Below are 15,573 nucleotides of genomic sequence, written 5' to 3' on the forward strand. Positions count from 1 at the left end.
AGAGAGAGAGAGAGACAGAGAGAGAGAGAGAGAGACAGAGAGAGAGAAACAGAGAGACAGAGAGACTAGACCTGTAATTTCATTGGCACAATGAATTTCCCGACAAAAAATGTTCTCTGCCAATGCAAGTATACCCTTCTCTGAAAAAAACTTAAAGTCTCAAGAGAGTTGTCTAGCCCTAGGGCATTATAAGGCTAAATGACCTTCCCAGGATCACCTAGACATTTTGTGTCAAAGAAGGAACATGAGCTCAATTTTGCCTGACTCTGAGACTAGCCCTTTCTCTACTACATCAGGGGTGTCAAACTCTCAGCCCTCAGGCCACAAGCAACCAGCAAAACTGTATGGAAAACAAACCAGATTAAAATGTGATTGGGAAATGTTTAGCAAAATAAAGAAACAATACAACAGAAATAATGTTAATTTGTGAGTTTTCTAAGTCAATATGAGACCCACTAAAATTCATTTCTATTCATGTTTAACACAACTGCACTGTATCATGCTATCTTTGAAGATATCTATCTATATCTATATAGTATACATCAATAATATCTGTTAATATACACAAGCAGATAGGTGGTACATCAGACCGAGTGCTAGACCTAGACTCAGGAAGACTCATCTTCCTGCATTCAAATCTGGCCTCAGATACTTATTGACTATGTGACCCTGGACAAGTCACTTAATCTTGTTTGCCTCAGTTTTCTCATCTGTAAAATGAGCTGGAGAAGGGAAACCATTCCGGTACCTTTGTCAAGAAAACCCAAAATGGGGTTATGAAGGGTTGGGCACAACCAAAATGACTAAACAAGAAATATATAAGCACTACATCAATGTAAGCTATTGCATTTTCCTCCTGATTTACAAAACCAATAAATCCTATCATGAGTTTAGTGAGATATGAGATAGATTCTATATGAGGTGAGTGAGATAAACAGTAAATGAGGATGGAAAAAATTATCAACTTACATATACATAACAATTTATACCAAAGGGGTCCATGTATATTTTCCCCTTTTATCCTCATCCAAATACTGTGATAGAGGTAGTGCATTATTATTGTTATTTTACTAAGGAAGAAATTGAGACACTAAATGCTTTGCCCTTGACCCTGAGGTGTTGGTATTGAGGAAAATCACTACTGAGATCAGAAATTGAATATATAACAAATATCCTATGGAATAAATGTAAGAAAGGTAAAAATGTAGGAAGATTAAGGAAGTGTTAGAAGACATAAGTCAAGTTCAAGTCAACCAAGGTCTACTCCCACTGTGATAACGAGTGGGAAAAAAGCATATGGCATTCTTAAGACACTCACAAACTAAACAGAGAGCATTACAAGAAACTACTGTATGTAACTGTACTAAAAAAAATCTCTTGCTCTGGTCTACATATTTGCCTTCTCCCACATTCCCTCATCCATTAAAGTGTTGGGAATCTGTGGGAGAATAGAATTTTATGTGCATAGTCTGAGGAAGAAAGGATTTTCCTTGTCAGTTATGTAAGTATATTGCTAAATTTAATGTGTTTTTGAATCAAAGTGTCTTCTGGTTGGTCTGGAAAGAAAACATTAAGTGGTGACCTCAGAGTATACTTCATTCCTTTAAGTGGGTCATTGATCCATTTCAGGATATACATCAGCATGGCTTTTACTTTCTGCCATGTTTTGATACTTTCAGGGCTTCATTTGCTCCATGTGAATTACATTAGCATATGACTTGTTCTAGTTTTGTTTCTAATTTGGTTGATTTATTTTTTATGTAACTTTTGAATGATTTTCTTCCCTATGGTTTTGTTCTTTTTTTTGTTTGTGGAGGGGATGGAAAGTGAAGAGCCTCTAGTTCCACTGATGGGGTGCTTGGGATCTATATTTGTAATATCAGTTTGTAATACCAATTTGTAACATCAGGAATGATGGGGTGCTTGGAATCTATATTTGTAACATCAATTTGTAATAACACTTTGCAACATCAGTCTGTAAAACCAGTTTGTAAAATCATACCCCCCCCCCCCCGCCCAGCTTCAGAACATTAACTCTGCCCGGCAACAACTCGTGAATTGTTTATCTCAACTTGGAACAATAACAAGCTATACCTATGAATCCTTCACAAAAGTATCTATAAATATTCCAGCTTAGGCAACTGTTATCTCCCCCTTATATAGTGTCCCGTTGCCCCCATGAATCCTTCGGTACCCTATCTCTAGGTTGACTCCTTGGCTGCCTCAATGAATCCTTCAGGACTCTATCTCTGGGTTAACTCCTTAGCTTACTGAGTCTCAGTTAGCCTTGGTTCTCATCACCACCATCTTGATTGTAAAACTCTCCATCCTCCCAACAAGTACCTAGGACAACAGCCCCTCCATTCCAATCAGGCTGCCCAGACTAAAGTTCCCTACACCCCATTGTCTTTGTAGGGTCCTGAAAGGTCCTTCCCTCTCCTCACTACCTAGCTCAAGGACCTCCTTCAAGACCCAGATCAAAACCAAACTCTTACATAAGGAAGCCTTATGCTAACCCTCCCCGAATATTTCTTGCTAATTTCAAATAACTTCATCACTTAAATCTTCAATTTATAATCTATTTTGTCTCTCTTCACACATTCCTGATAGTTATTCTCTTGTCCTCACATATGATTCCTCTTTCTGTTGGGTGAGAAATTCCATTAGGGCTAGGACCCCATCTTCTAATTCTTCTGTCTGCCCCTTATGGTGCTCTGAGCACACTACAATTAATATGGGATTATTTACACTCTATGTTTATGAATGTGAGTTTAAGCCTCTTAATGCACAAGTCACTTAATGTACAAGAACTGAGATTCAGACCTACTGCTCACACTGTACCTGTTCCATTTTCATCAGGAAACAGTCAATGAAGTCCTGAGAATCACTGGGGTCCAGTGTCCTTTGGCGTTCCTTCACTTCTTCCAAAATAAATTCAAGTACTGAATGAATATTTTTAAGTGCTTTGTGATGAGATCCAGGGAGATAATGTACTAGAGATGTAAGAATTGTAGACCTAAAAAGAAGAATTTCATATCATACTTTATCAGAAAGAGAAAATAATTCTCCATTTCAGCATTTGGATAATGTTCAGAAGAGGGTTGAATAAGGGTGGGACAAATGTCCTTTGCAAAATAGGAACTTTTCTCATCATTTCCTATGCAAACTCCCTAAAATACTTGAGTATTCTGTTCCTTGGTTGCCTGAGCCTACCTTGACCATCACTCTCACTTCTTACTTCCTACAGAAAGGTTTCATTTTTCCTCATTATGAGGTCTTCCAAGAGCTTTCCCTACTCCCTTCCATTGAGACAACTAATTCATCTTCTAACCCATCCCAAATTCAGGTGCTGAAGGGAAAAGTTAGCTTCTCTATGGTAACATGAATTTTAACATTCTCTCCCTGGGACCAGTGGGTTAACGACTCGAGGGAGGAGCCTTGTAATCTCCCTCAAATCAGACCACATGGGAGTCACCTTCTCTGCCTTTAGTCCCTGTCAAAGAAGCCAGTGTGGCACTGCTGTGCCTTCCAAAGGAATGCATGATGAACTCCAGCTTACCTCCTTTCCCGAGTTTCTCTGAAGATAAGAAAAAAAAATATCTTCAGCCCCAAAAGGAAAGAACACTGCTCTTACCTGAATCCATGGGGAATTTATAATCTTGCTGTTTTTGTTTAAAAGCTCCATTAAATATAGAAATTTCTGGTCTTTATAATAAAAATGTTTCTGGAAGAGGGGGCGGAGTCAAGATGGCGGAGTATAAGCAGGACCTCCTCTGGGCTCTGGCTTCCACCTTCCCCAATCCATGTAAAAAGGGGACTCTAAACAAACTTTGGAGCTGCAGAACCCACGAAATGACACAGAGAAGCTAACCTCCCATTGAGGACAGCCCAGCAGGCTGGCAGGAATTGGCCAGCACAGCGCTCTGGGAGCTGAGCCCAGCCCCACGCAGAGGCTTTAGCCCCAGGGCAGGCCTGACCAGCCACCAGCCAGAGGGACTCCAGATCAGCAGCATCTGTGGACATTTCCAGATTTGTCAATACATAGGTGCAAAGGACAAAGTGAAAGGTCAGTGCATTCTGGACTTTGGGACCCAGTAAATGGGAGTGTGTGGCTTTTGCCCCTGGGATGAGAAGCCGCTGAGATGCTGCCAGCACCACGTGGCAGCTTCAGCTCCTGGCCTGCAGAGTGTAGGGGGACCAAGCACCAGTCTGAGGGGTAATTGCTCTTGCTTTAACCTTCTTGGATCTGGATTGCAGTCTAGGGTGGAGGGCCTGGGGTGTGTGTCCAGCCTGCCAGAGTGTGTGGAGACCTCAGAGAGGGCACCCATCTAATACTTCTAGCAGCTGAGAAAACCCCAGTGTTTGGGACAAAAGCTCCTCTGTCTGGTGGCAGAGTCCTACTGTGGCAAAAAGCCCAGGGGTCAAGTGTCTGAGGGGCAACATGACCGGGCAAAGGAAACAAAGCAGAAAGAAGATTCCAACATTAGACTCCTATTTTGGGGACAAAAAGGAGCAAAGCATGGAACAGAAGGAAGACAGTGAAGTCAGAACTCCTACACCAAAAGCTTCAAAGGAAAATATGAGCTGATTATAGGCCATAGAGGACCTTAAGAAGCAGATAAATGGAGGAACAATTGGGAAGAGAAATGAGAACAATGCAAGAAAATTACGAAATGAGAGTCAACAGCCTTACTGAGGAAAATACTACCTTAAAAAATAGACTAACTCAAATGGCAAAAGAGGCTCAAAAAGGCAATGAGGAGAAGAATGCCTTAAAAAGCCAAATTTGCCAGATGGAAAAAGAATCTCAAAAGCTCAATGAGGAGAATCATTGCTTCAGAATTAGATTGGAGCAAATGGAAGCTAATGACTTTATGAGAAATCAAGATGCTATTAAACAGATCCAAACAAATGAAAGAATAGAAGGCAATGTGAAATATCTCATGGGAAAAACCACTGACCTGGAAAATAGATCCAGGAGAGATCATTTAAAAATTATTGGACTACCTGAAAGCCATGATCAAAGTAAGAACCTAGAAATCATCCTCCAGGAAGTTCTCAAAGAAAACTGTCCTGATGTTTTAGAACCAGAGGGCAAAATAAAGGTTGGAAGAATCCACCAATCTCCTCCTGAAAAAGATCCCAAAAAGAAAACTCCTAGGAATATTATAGCCAGGTTCCAGAATTCCCAGATAAAAGAGAGAATATTACAAGCAGCCAGGAAGAAACAATTTGAATATTGTGGACACACAATCAGGATAACCCAGGATCTGGCAGCTTCCACACTGAGGGACTGAAGGGCCTGGAATATGATATTCTGGAGGTCCAAGGATATGGGATTAAAACCAAGAGTCACCTACCCAGCAAAACTGAGTATCATGTTTCAGGGGAAAATATGGTCATTTAGTTGAATAGAGGACTTTCAAGCATTCTTGCTGAAAAAAACATAGTTGAATAGAAAATTTGACACTTAGATACAAGAAGCAAGAGAAGCATGAGAAGGTAAACAGGGAAAAGAAATCATAAGGAACTTATCAAAGTTGAATTATTAACATTCCTACAATGAAAAACAATAATTGTAACTTATGAAACTTTTCTCAGTAGTTGAAGGGAATATATATATATATATATATATGCACACACACACACACACACACACATATATATATATATATACATGTGTATATATGAGGGTATATGGCCATGTGAATACATATGTGAATGTGTGCATATATGTTTACAGGTATACATAGATAGAGGGCACAGGACCAATTTAATAGGAAGGGATGATACTTAAAAGGTGAAATTAAGAGGTGAGAGAGGAATATAATGAGAGGAGATGGGGAGAGACAGAATGGGGTCAACTATCTCTTAAAGAAGAGGCAAGGGAAAATGGTTACAATGGAGGGGAAGAATAGGAAGGCAAAAGGGAATGGCTCAACCTTATTTCCATTGAATTTGGCTTGAGGAGGGAATGAAATACACACTAAATAGGGTATCTCACCCTCTAGGAGAGTAGGGGGGATGATGGAAGGGAGGGCAGGCGGTAGGGGGAGAGAAGTTGGGAGCACCCACTTTTGAAAAGGTATGGGATCAAAGCAGAGAATAGAACAAGTGGGAGGTGGGATAGGAGGGAGGGAAATATAGTCAATCTTTTACAATATATCTACTATGTTATTGTTTTGAATTAGCCACACATGTACAACCTATACTGAACTGCTTATCTTCCCGGTAAGGGTGGGAGACAAGGGAGGAAGGGAATAAATTTGGAATTCAAAGTTTTAAAATCAAATACTCAAATACACACACACACACACACACACACACACACACACACACACATATATATATATATATATATATATATATATATACTATTATTAATACTATTTTACATGTAATTGGGAAATAAGATATACAGGCACTGGGGCATAGAGATCCACTGGAAAAGTTGAAAGGGGTATGGGAGAAAATATGGGAGAGAGCAGATTGGAGGAGGGGATATCCTGTGGGACTGCTATTTTGGGGTGGTGGGTAGGGGAAAAACAGGGAGAAAATTTGTAACTCAAAATCTGGCAGAAATTAATGATGTAAATCAGAAGTTAATAAAGAATTTGAAAAAAATGCTTCTGGAAAATGACAGAGCAGATTACGTTGCAAGGAGCACACCCAAGGATGAACGTGGGGTCACACGGTAATCCTCAAGGAGAGAGAAAGAGAGAAAGACTTTAATGCTGTCATTATGATTAAAAGGAAGGTTTGCCTGCCTGAGGTAGTACTCTCCTCTAGCTTACATTCTAGCTGACATTTATTTGGCACAGCCAGGTTGAAAATAAACCACCCTTAAGCATTTAATTTGACCCACATAGGAATCCTAAGGGCAAATAGAATAATTCCCATTTTATAGATGAGGTTGTTGAGGCTCAAGAAAATTAGCTGAATTATGCCCCAACTAGGAGGTATCAAGGTGTGGGATTCAACAAAATTCTCTCCTGGTCTCTGATATAGAGCTCTTCCTACCATCCAGCATCACTTCCCATTTCAAAATCCTTATTTATCACCTCACCCTAACTTTTGCTTACAGACTTCTTCATGTCTGTTTTAAATTAGGTTTTCATCATATATTTCAGTAATCCTAGAATGAGGGTTGTAGGCACTGGGCTGGAAGCCTTGCCATTTCAAGTGCTCTTAGGTTCAGGGTCCTGGGCTACAGAAGGAGTGATGAGGTCAGGGGAGTGATGGTAGGCTGCCTTGACTGTCATATATTGCCCCTTGTCTGTCCCTCAGTGTGCCCCTCTGCTTCTGCCAGGCTGGCCAATATGCCTTGTAAATAGCAATTGGCTGGTAATTGGCTGGTAGTTGGTGGTAATTTCTAGCCCCTTCAGCACAGGAGTTGTATTCCCGGATGGGAGCTGTGAGGAATGAGCTAGGGACAGTCTTCTGGAGATTGCTGCCATTCCAATGGCCCTTGCACTTATCCACTTGTTGGTGGTGGCTATTCATCAGTTGTTTCTAGTGATAGTGAGAAAGATGGACCTATTCTCCACAATAATTAATTCTCTCAATGAGAATTGTAGAGACTGGTTTAGAAGTGATTAGGTGGTTGGGAGGACACTGATCTTCCCAAGAGCTCAAGGGCCTTGGCTGTCTCCATCAGAGTCAGAGGGGAGGTGTTCATGAAGGCAGAGGGGCTTTGACAATCCTGGATCATTCAGGTGTTCCCCCTCCCAAACTACTTTGCATTCATTTTGTAAATATTTTTCAATATATGTGGCTTAGCATTTCTAGGAGTAGTTGCTAGGCTGTATCTCCACAAGGGAGTAGCTGTGGAGAGTGGACTCAAAGTATTACTGTTTCCCAGGCTCTTGGGTTTGGAGGTCCTGAGGTGTCTCCATCAGAGTGAAAGAGGAGATGGTGGTCAAAGTGGTGGGTATGTTAAAGAGGACCAAGGACAGAGCCTTGGAAATATACACACTTAAGGGACTGAAGATAGATAGTGATCCAACAAAAGAATATTGAGAAGCAAAAATCAGGCAGGAAGGATTAGTAGAGAAATTATCATAGACACAACTGAGGAGAGAGTATCAATCCACCAGCAGTTACTGAGGTCTTACTGGGCTCTGGACTAAGCACCAGGGGAACACAGACAAAAGTGAAACAGTACCTGCCCTCAAGAAACTTACATTATAATGAGGGAGATGACATCTACACAGAGAAGTGGCAAAAATCCCAGACTCCACAGTGGCATGGGAATTCTGCTCTGATTTTATTCCTATATTATTACTGGTGAAATTTTTTGGAGTAGGAGAGCACATATAGCTAATTTTAAGCAACGTATGACAGTACCCTACTTCTGCCCAGTTCCTGCCACCCAACACACACACAGACACACATGCACAGACATGGTACACATAGGTTTTGTCTTCTACAGTTTAAAAAGTAGTAATCCTGTAGAATTTATGGCATCATCGTCCCTATTTATGCCCTCCTCCAGTGCCCTGTGGCCCATCTAAGTTTCAGATTTCATGGAAGGAAGACAACTCCTCTGTTAGATACCTTACATAAGGGAGGAAGAAGAAGCCTGAAAGGAAAGCACTTCCAAGAGATGCTGCACAGTCAGCTTTCCTAGCCTTCCTAGCAGTGTCCTCAGCCCTGCCTCCCTTCCTTCATATGATCAACAAAATATCAAGAGAATCCCTAGACACCCTGAAATTATCCTAAAACAATGCCTTCTCCCCCTGCAATTGCTGACTAAAGGTAAGAGAACCAGTGCTGTTAGTTCTTGTGAGCTCTGCTCCACCTGAAAAGGAATGAAAGTGGAAAATGTCATCCCCCTAAAAGTTCCTCCCTACCCTGCCTCCTCACAAGACTAGCATGAACTCATCAGCAGAGCTGCACTGCCTATTTTCTCTTCTCTCAGCTGTCCTGACCCTTCAGGGCTCCTAGGAATGACAACACCCTCAGGGCCATATCCCCAGGATGCGCCCCAAAGGGCAAACATGGTGGTTTCAGACTATAGTTAATTCCTTGGACCAGCCTCAGTCTACATAAGTTACCAGGGACAGGATGGATTTTTCTGAGCTCATGGTAACAAAGTAAAAAAACACCAACCTTTTGTTTTTCTTAATTCCTCCACAAGGCCCTTTGCCTCTTCTTGGACTCGCTCTTCAATGCTCCTCTTCCCCATCCCAAAATTCCTCAGGGTCATAAGGGAGAAGCCGCGGATTTCCTTCCACGTCTCACCATTGCTTACAACAATGCCTATAAAGGGGAACAGGAAGAAGAGAAGTCTTAGGCTCCAAAGTTCCTTACAAGTCATGAAAAAAAATCCATGCCCTTGGTCCGCACACCTTGTTCTAGGAGAATAGAATGAAATGGGGGAGGTGTCAGTTTGCTTTCTCCTCTGTCAATTCTGTTTCATGTCCCATCCTTCACATCATTCTCCCTTCATCAGAGTCACAAACACATCATGTGGCCCTACACCCACATCCCCCTCCTGGAAATGAAGTGGCCACAAAGAGGAAGGCCAGAATAAAGACAGTTTTGAGACTGAAGGGTTGTAGGGTAAGTGAGTTTATATCTCTGCATCTTTTGACCCAAGGAACCTAAAGATTTATGATGTCTTGAAGTCCTAGTCTCCCTACTTCTCACAAGTACCAAAGAGAGTACTTGTGAGTATTCTCATTTCTTATCGTTTTGTGGGTTACTTGGTGGCACAGTAGATAGAATACTGGGTCTGTAGTCAGGAAGACTAATCTTCATGAGTTCAAATCCAGCCTCAAACACTTACTATGTATGTCACTCTGGGCAAGTCATTTAACCTCATTTCCCTCAGTTCTTCATCTGTAAAATAATCTGGAGAAGGAAATGGCAAACCACTCCAGTATCTTTGCCAAGAAAGTCCACATGGGGTAATGGAGAGTTGAACATAACTGAAAGGACTGAGTATCAAGAAGCACCCTCAATAAGGACAGAAAGCTCCATAAGCTCACTAGCAATCCTTGTGTCAGATGGCTTTTCTGAGCTTTGTTTTTATTCTTAAGGAAAGGTACTATCTGGGACTGTTGTTTGTGAGGAAATGATTATTGAATCAAACAAAATGTAACAAATATAAAGGGTTGTAGTTAATTTGAACAATGGCCAAAGTGTACACATGCCTTTATGGTGCACACATGATACACACATACTAAAGTTCAATTGTCATATCCTTCTTTCCCTGAATACATAACACCTTCCTACTTTCAGATATCACCCTCTTATTCCGGACATAAGATGAGGACTTCACCTAACTACGCTTCTGTTGGGAACTACACTTCTGCCTGTAATCTTATATCCATAGGATCTTCATCAGGATCAAATTCTTCACGTCTACTGCAAGATCCTTCATAAGGGAACCCTCGAACAAGAAAGTGACCAGTATTCCTTGGAATGCATTTTAACTCTTGTTGGTTTCATTAAATACCTCTCTGAAACAGTAGAAGGTAACACAGTGAGGCATCTTTGGATCTGTGGCAAAGGGGAGATCCCCAACAAAGGCCTTCTACTCTCTCTTTGATTGAGGACAATTTTACAAATTGCATTCACTGACACATTTCTTTTCCCCAGTCTTTTCTGTCTCTTCTTGCTCTAAACCAAGCAGAAACTTACCTGATCCATTTCTAACAACTTCAAATATTGGAATATGTCCTCTGTCAGTAAATTTGTCCCCGTGATCAATCAGAGCTTCTGTTACTGCCTTGTACCCATGTAGCACGACAGCATGCTTAACACCCAATTGCAGACTGAACACTGGGCCATACTCTTGCTAGCTGTGAAAAGAGATGGGGACAGTAGGGAGAGGGTCATCACTGAATCGGGTGATAAACAGCTTGGATTACAGTTGTTAACCTTATTGGAGAATTTCTCAATCCATTATCAGCTCCTTCAAAACATTTCTGACATTTGTTACAGACAGGATGATGCAGCCCATGAACCCACCCTGAGCCCTAGATGGCTCAAAAGGCTAAAATTTCATTCTGTACCTTGGTCTAGCAGCCAGAAGACTGGCTAATGAGGCACAATTTATGACCTCAGTGCAATGTCCCCAACCTTCCTGAGAGGTTGAGCTTATATTACATAGCTAGGTGCCATAGTGGATACAGCAATGGACTTGGAACCAAGAAGACCTTACTCAAAATCCAGTTTCAGATACTTAATAGCTCTGTAACCCCTAGCAAGTCACTTAACCGCTGTCTGCCTCAGTTTCCACATCTGTAAACTAAGGATAATAATAACACCCAATTCTAAGGATTCTTGTGTGAATAATAAGACAATATTTGTAAAACACTTGGCAAACCTTGAATCACTATATAAATGTTATAATTATCATCATTATTGTTACCCATCTAAAGCTCTGAGAATAGCAGAATTGGGAAATAGGGACAATGCTGTCAAGGTCATTCTGGAACAGAAAAGAGCCATCACTCCAATACAAATCCTACAAATCAGTATCATTGGAACATAGGAATAGATCCAGAAGGGACCTTAGAGACCATTTAAATCAGAGGTTCTTAACCCATTTTGTAGACTCTTTTAATAGTCCACTAAAGCCTATGTACTCCTCTGAATGTTATTTTTAGAATAAAATACATAGTATAGCAAATGAAAGCACTTAGAATAAAATAAAGATGTCATTTTTCCCATCCAAGCTCACAGAACCTCTGAAATATATCTATAGACCCATTGGGAATTCATGATCTCAAGATTAAGAATTACTCTTCTAAACCAATCAAAATTTTATAGATGAGGACACCGAAGCCTCGAAGATCTAGGTATGTCTGGGAAGGATATGGTAAAGATTTCAGTTTGGCAATGTACCAGGTCTAAATAAGAAGGTAATTTTGTTTTCACATGTTACCCTCACCTAAACTTTTCTTCCAACCTGGTGAGGCAGATAGGACATTTATTGATAATGTCCTCATACAGATATAGGAAAGTGAATTCCAGAGAGGCCATCATGAATTACCCAAGGCAGAAAGCTAGTAAATGTCAGAATGCAGACTTGAACCCAGGCCTTTGCGATCCCAAATTCAAGCCCTTTCTACTACCCCAGGCTACCTTTCAAAGACTTTAAGATCTAAAGGTCTGAGTTCAGAATGTGCTAGTTCCTCTTGAGGCTGGGCTTGATTTCAGCCAAGCCCACTTAAGATTATATTCAAAAACTGGGGCTGCACATAGACACTTCCTGAGTGCTCCTGTGAAGAAATATATAAGGAAAACCTTCTCCACTCTGATCCAACAGAGCTGGAGGTCCCTACCTGTTTCAGGACCTACTCATTCCTCAGGCAGCAGAAATAATCAAGTACATTAAACATCCCTTTTCTTCCTATGGTGGACAGTGAGCATTTTGAGGCATTTTCTCCTTGAACTGTGCAGGGCCAATGTGAGCAGTAGTAGTACAGGATGGCACTTTTTATAGAATGGATCTCATGCAGATCTATAGGAACTTGATAGCACCAGCTACTGCTGAAGCAGTGGGCCCTGATGTCCGCTAGAGTGAATCAAAATACATTCCAGAAAACCTACAAGTTACCTCCCTGCCTACTCCAACATGCTCTGCTCATTAGAATAATCTACCTGAAGACAGTCTCCCAAAACAAATTGTTATTCCCTGCTAGAGTCAGGAATGAAACCAACAGTAGAGAGGGATACTTACTTACCTTACAAAGAGATTCTGGGATATTCTTAAGGTCCAGCTGCAGTATATTGCCAATTATGGGAAGGGGAAGAGGACCAGGGGGAAGTTTTCCTCTTCCAAAGCCCTTTTTCCATGGTAAAATGAGGAGAAAGGAGATACAGAGCAGTAAGCCAAGAGCAATGACCACAGATGGATCCATTGCCACTCTTCCTCACTACTAATGCAATAGAAGACTTAGAATCCAAAGCTGGAGAGCACAGCAAATATGATATCAATGAGCTAATGATTCCCTAGTATCCTCAGCAAGCTTCCAATGGACTTTGGCCTGCCTATAAGATAAAGAGGACCCCACCCTTGTTCTATAGTATGGTATTTTAAAGTATCAGGAGCCATTCAATTTGTTGTTTAAAGTTTTACTGATTCTTTTGCTCCTTATATACCAGTTATTTCCCTATATGGTCCCACCTGCCCTTACAATCAATACTTTTCACAAACATTAAACAAAATCAATGATTCTACGAATTGACAATGTATGTCATATCCCATAGTACCTTACCACTCTACTGAGGGGAGGTGTTTCTTAATCTGTTCTGAGTTTGAGGCCACTTTTATTAAAAAAAAACAAAACAAAACTTTGTTGATTTGTTTGTCCTTTGTTCTCTCTTTTTCGTTGTTGTTTTTTCTATTCAGAATTTATTTATTTATTCTAAGTTTCCAACATTCATCTGCACAAGATTTTGAGCTCCAGGTTAAAGAGTTCCAAGCTTTCTCCCCATCTCTTCCCTACCCCCACCCCAAGATGGCATGCATTCTGATTACCCCTTACCCCAGTCTGCCTTCCGTTCTATCACCCCCTCCCTCTTATCCCCTTCTCCCTTAGTTTCTTGTAGTGCAAGATAGATTTCTCTACCTCATTGCTTGTATATCTTATTACCCAGTTGCATGTAAAAACAATTTTTTTTGACATTTGTTTTTAAAAACTTTTAGTTCTATATTCTCTCCCTTCATCCCTCCCCATCCACCCCTATTGAGAAGTGAAGCTATTCAATATAGGTTATACATGTGTAGTTATGCAAAACATTTCCATAATAGTCATATTGTGAATGACTAGCTATATTTCTCTCCATTGTATCCTGCCCCCCGTTTATTCTATTGTCTCCTTTGACACTGCCTCTTTTCAAAAGTTTGCTTCTGACTACCCCTCCCCCAATTTGCCTTGATTTATATCATCCCCCCTCTTATCCCCTTCCTCCCTATCTTCCTGCAGAATAAGATACCCAACTGAGTGTGTAAGTTATTCCTTCCTAAAGCCAAATCCAATGAGAGTACATCTGACTCATTCCCTTTCACCTCCCCCCTCTTCTCCTCCATTGTAGCAGATTTTTCTTGCCCCTTTTTTGTGAGATAATTTACCCTATTATAACTCTCCCTTTATCCTCCCAATGTATTCTTCTCTCACCCCTTAATTTTATTTTTTTTAAGTTCATCCCTTCACACTCAACTCACCCTGTGTCCTCTGTCTCTATATATACATATATAAGTTTTTATAGCATTAAAAACTTCTTTGACCCATTGTTGTTTGTCCTTCCTTCCCCAAGAGGATCATAACATCAGGGAGGTGATGCCTGATTTGCAAGTGAATCAGATTTAAGTGAGGGAGGACTGTGTAATGTCACCAGCCTCACTTTCTCCTCCAGAGTCTTCTGGGTCCATTGATAAGATATAGAACAGGAGGACTGGAGATGACCCTGGATGCAGAGGGAGACTTTGGACTTTTTAAGTTCAGGTCTCTCCCAGGTCTCATGGAAAGGATTTGTAGGATCCATTAAGCCTTTATTCAGGAAAACTTGAGTTGTTGGGAAGGAAATGGGTAATTTGGGTTCCTTATTTGTTAAAATCTTTAATATTTACAATGATCACCACTGAGGCACTTCATGTGCATCTTCATTTTTAACAGATGGCAGTAGACCCTTAAAATCTCAGAGAGCAGGATTAATTTGTATATGATCAAAGTGGATGTGAAGTAACAGTGTGGGAAGGGTCAGGCGCTCATTGTATAGATATATTATGTCAATGAGAGGTGGATATATAACAACAAAGACCAGGTCACACACACTGCTCCTGAATATCTTCAAAATACAAAGCTCACTATGTTAATGTTCTTCTGGGCTTTTTCTGCTTTACAAATAAAACACAGAAGATTTCAATCCCTTTCCAGCTGAAAAAGCATTTCAATCCCTTTCCAGCTGAAAAAAAGGCACTAGGGTTAATACTTTTTAAATTCCCCATCAAAGTTAATATAAAACATTATTTCCTGTTCATCTTTATGTCATATTTTTCATAAAATATCTAGCTGTCACTGATTGTAGACATCCCCAGATACATTTGCACATAGGTTTCATTGACCCATACATTTAATTTTGCTATTCATTAAAAACAGCTAATTACCAAAAAGGTATTTATATATTCAGCAATGCTTTTAACTTCATTTTCTTTTTTTAAAAAGTTGACTACAGTTTTGAAAAATAACATATATATGTATAAAACAATATTCTTTTAGTCTATAGTGCTTATTTTGGAATAGCAATTTTTTTTAAATGACAATGCTTGGGGTGTGTTTTGATCCATGGGTCACAGGCAATTACTCCATAATGTACAACTTAGGAAACAATGACCTAGAATAAATTTTCAATGGAGACCACAACTAATAATAAGAACTATCCTTCCCTTAGAAAAATGGTCCCTCAGCTCAAGGGTCATTTTCTTTTCATGGTGAAACCTTCTCTTCTCTATACATACTGCCTTTAAAAGACGTTAGCAGAAAACAGTAGCCAAGTAAACAAGAAAAAAGAATTCTTCTCTTAAAATTCTCCTTAATCACTGTAATGATGAATCAT

The 15,573-nt window shown here is 40.3% G+C and overlaps 1 pseudogene; it reads right to left on the reverse strand.

Annotated features, from left to right (window-relative positions):
• LOC138168377 (cytochrome P450 2C19-like) overlaps positions 1-12,875 on the reverse strand; it is a 13,964-nt pseudogene extending 1,089 nt beyond the window's left edge.
• Positions 12,876-15,573: the final 2,698 nt, after the last annotated feature.

The sequence above is a fragment of the Petaurus breviceps genome, unplaced genomic scaffold, assembly GCF_028583685.1.
Source record: "Petaurus breviceps papuanus isolate PSGF00001 unplaced genomic scaffold, PetGlider_PUasm1.0 37, whole genome shotgun sequence".
Taxonomy (NCBI): domain Eukaryota; kingdom Metazoa; phylum Chordata; class Mammalia; order Diprotodontia; family Petauridae; genus Petaurus; species Petaurus breviceps.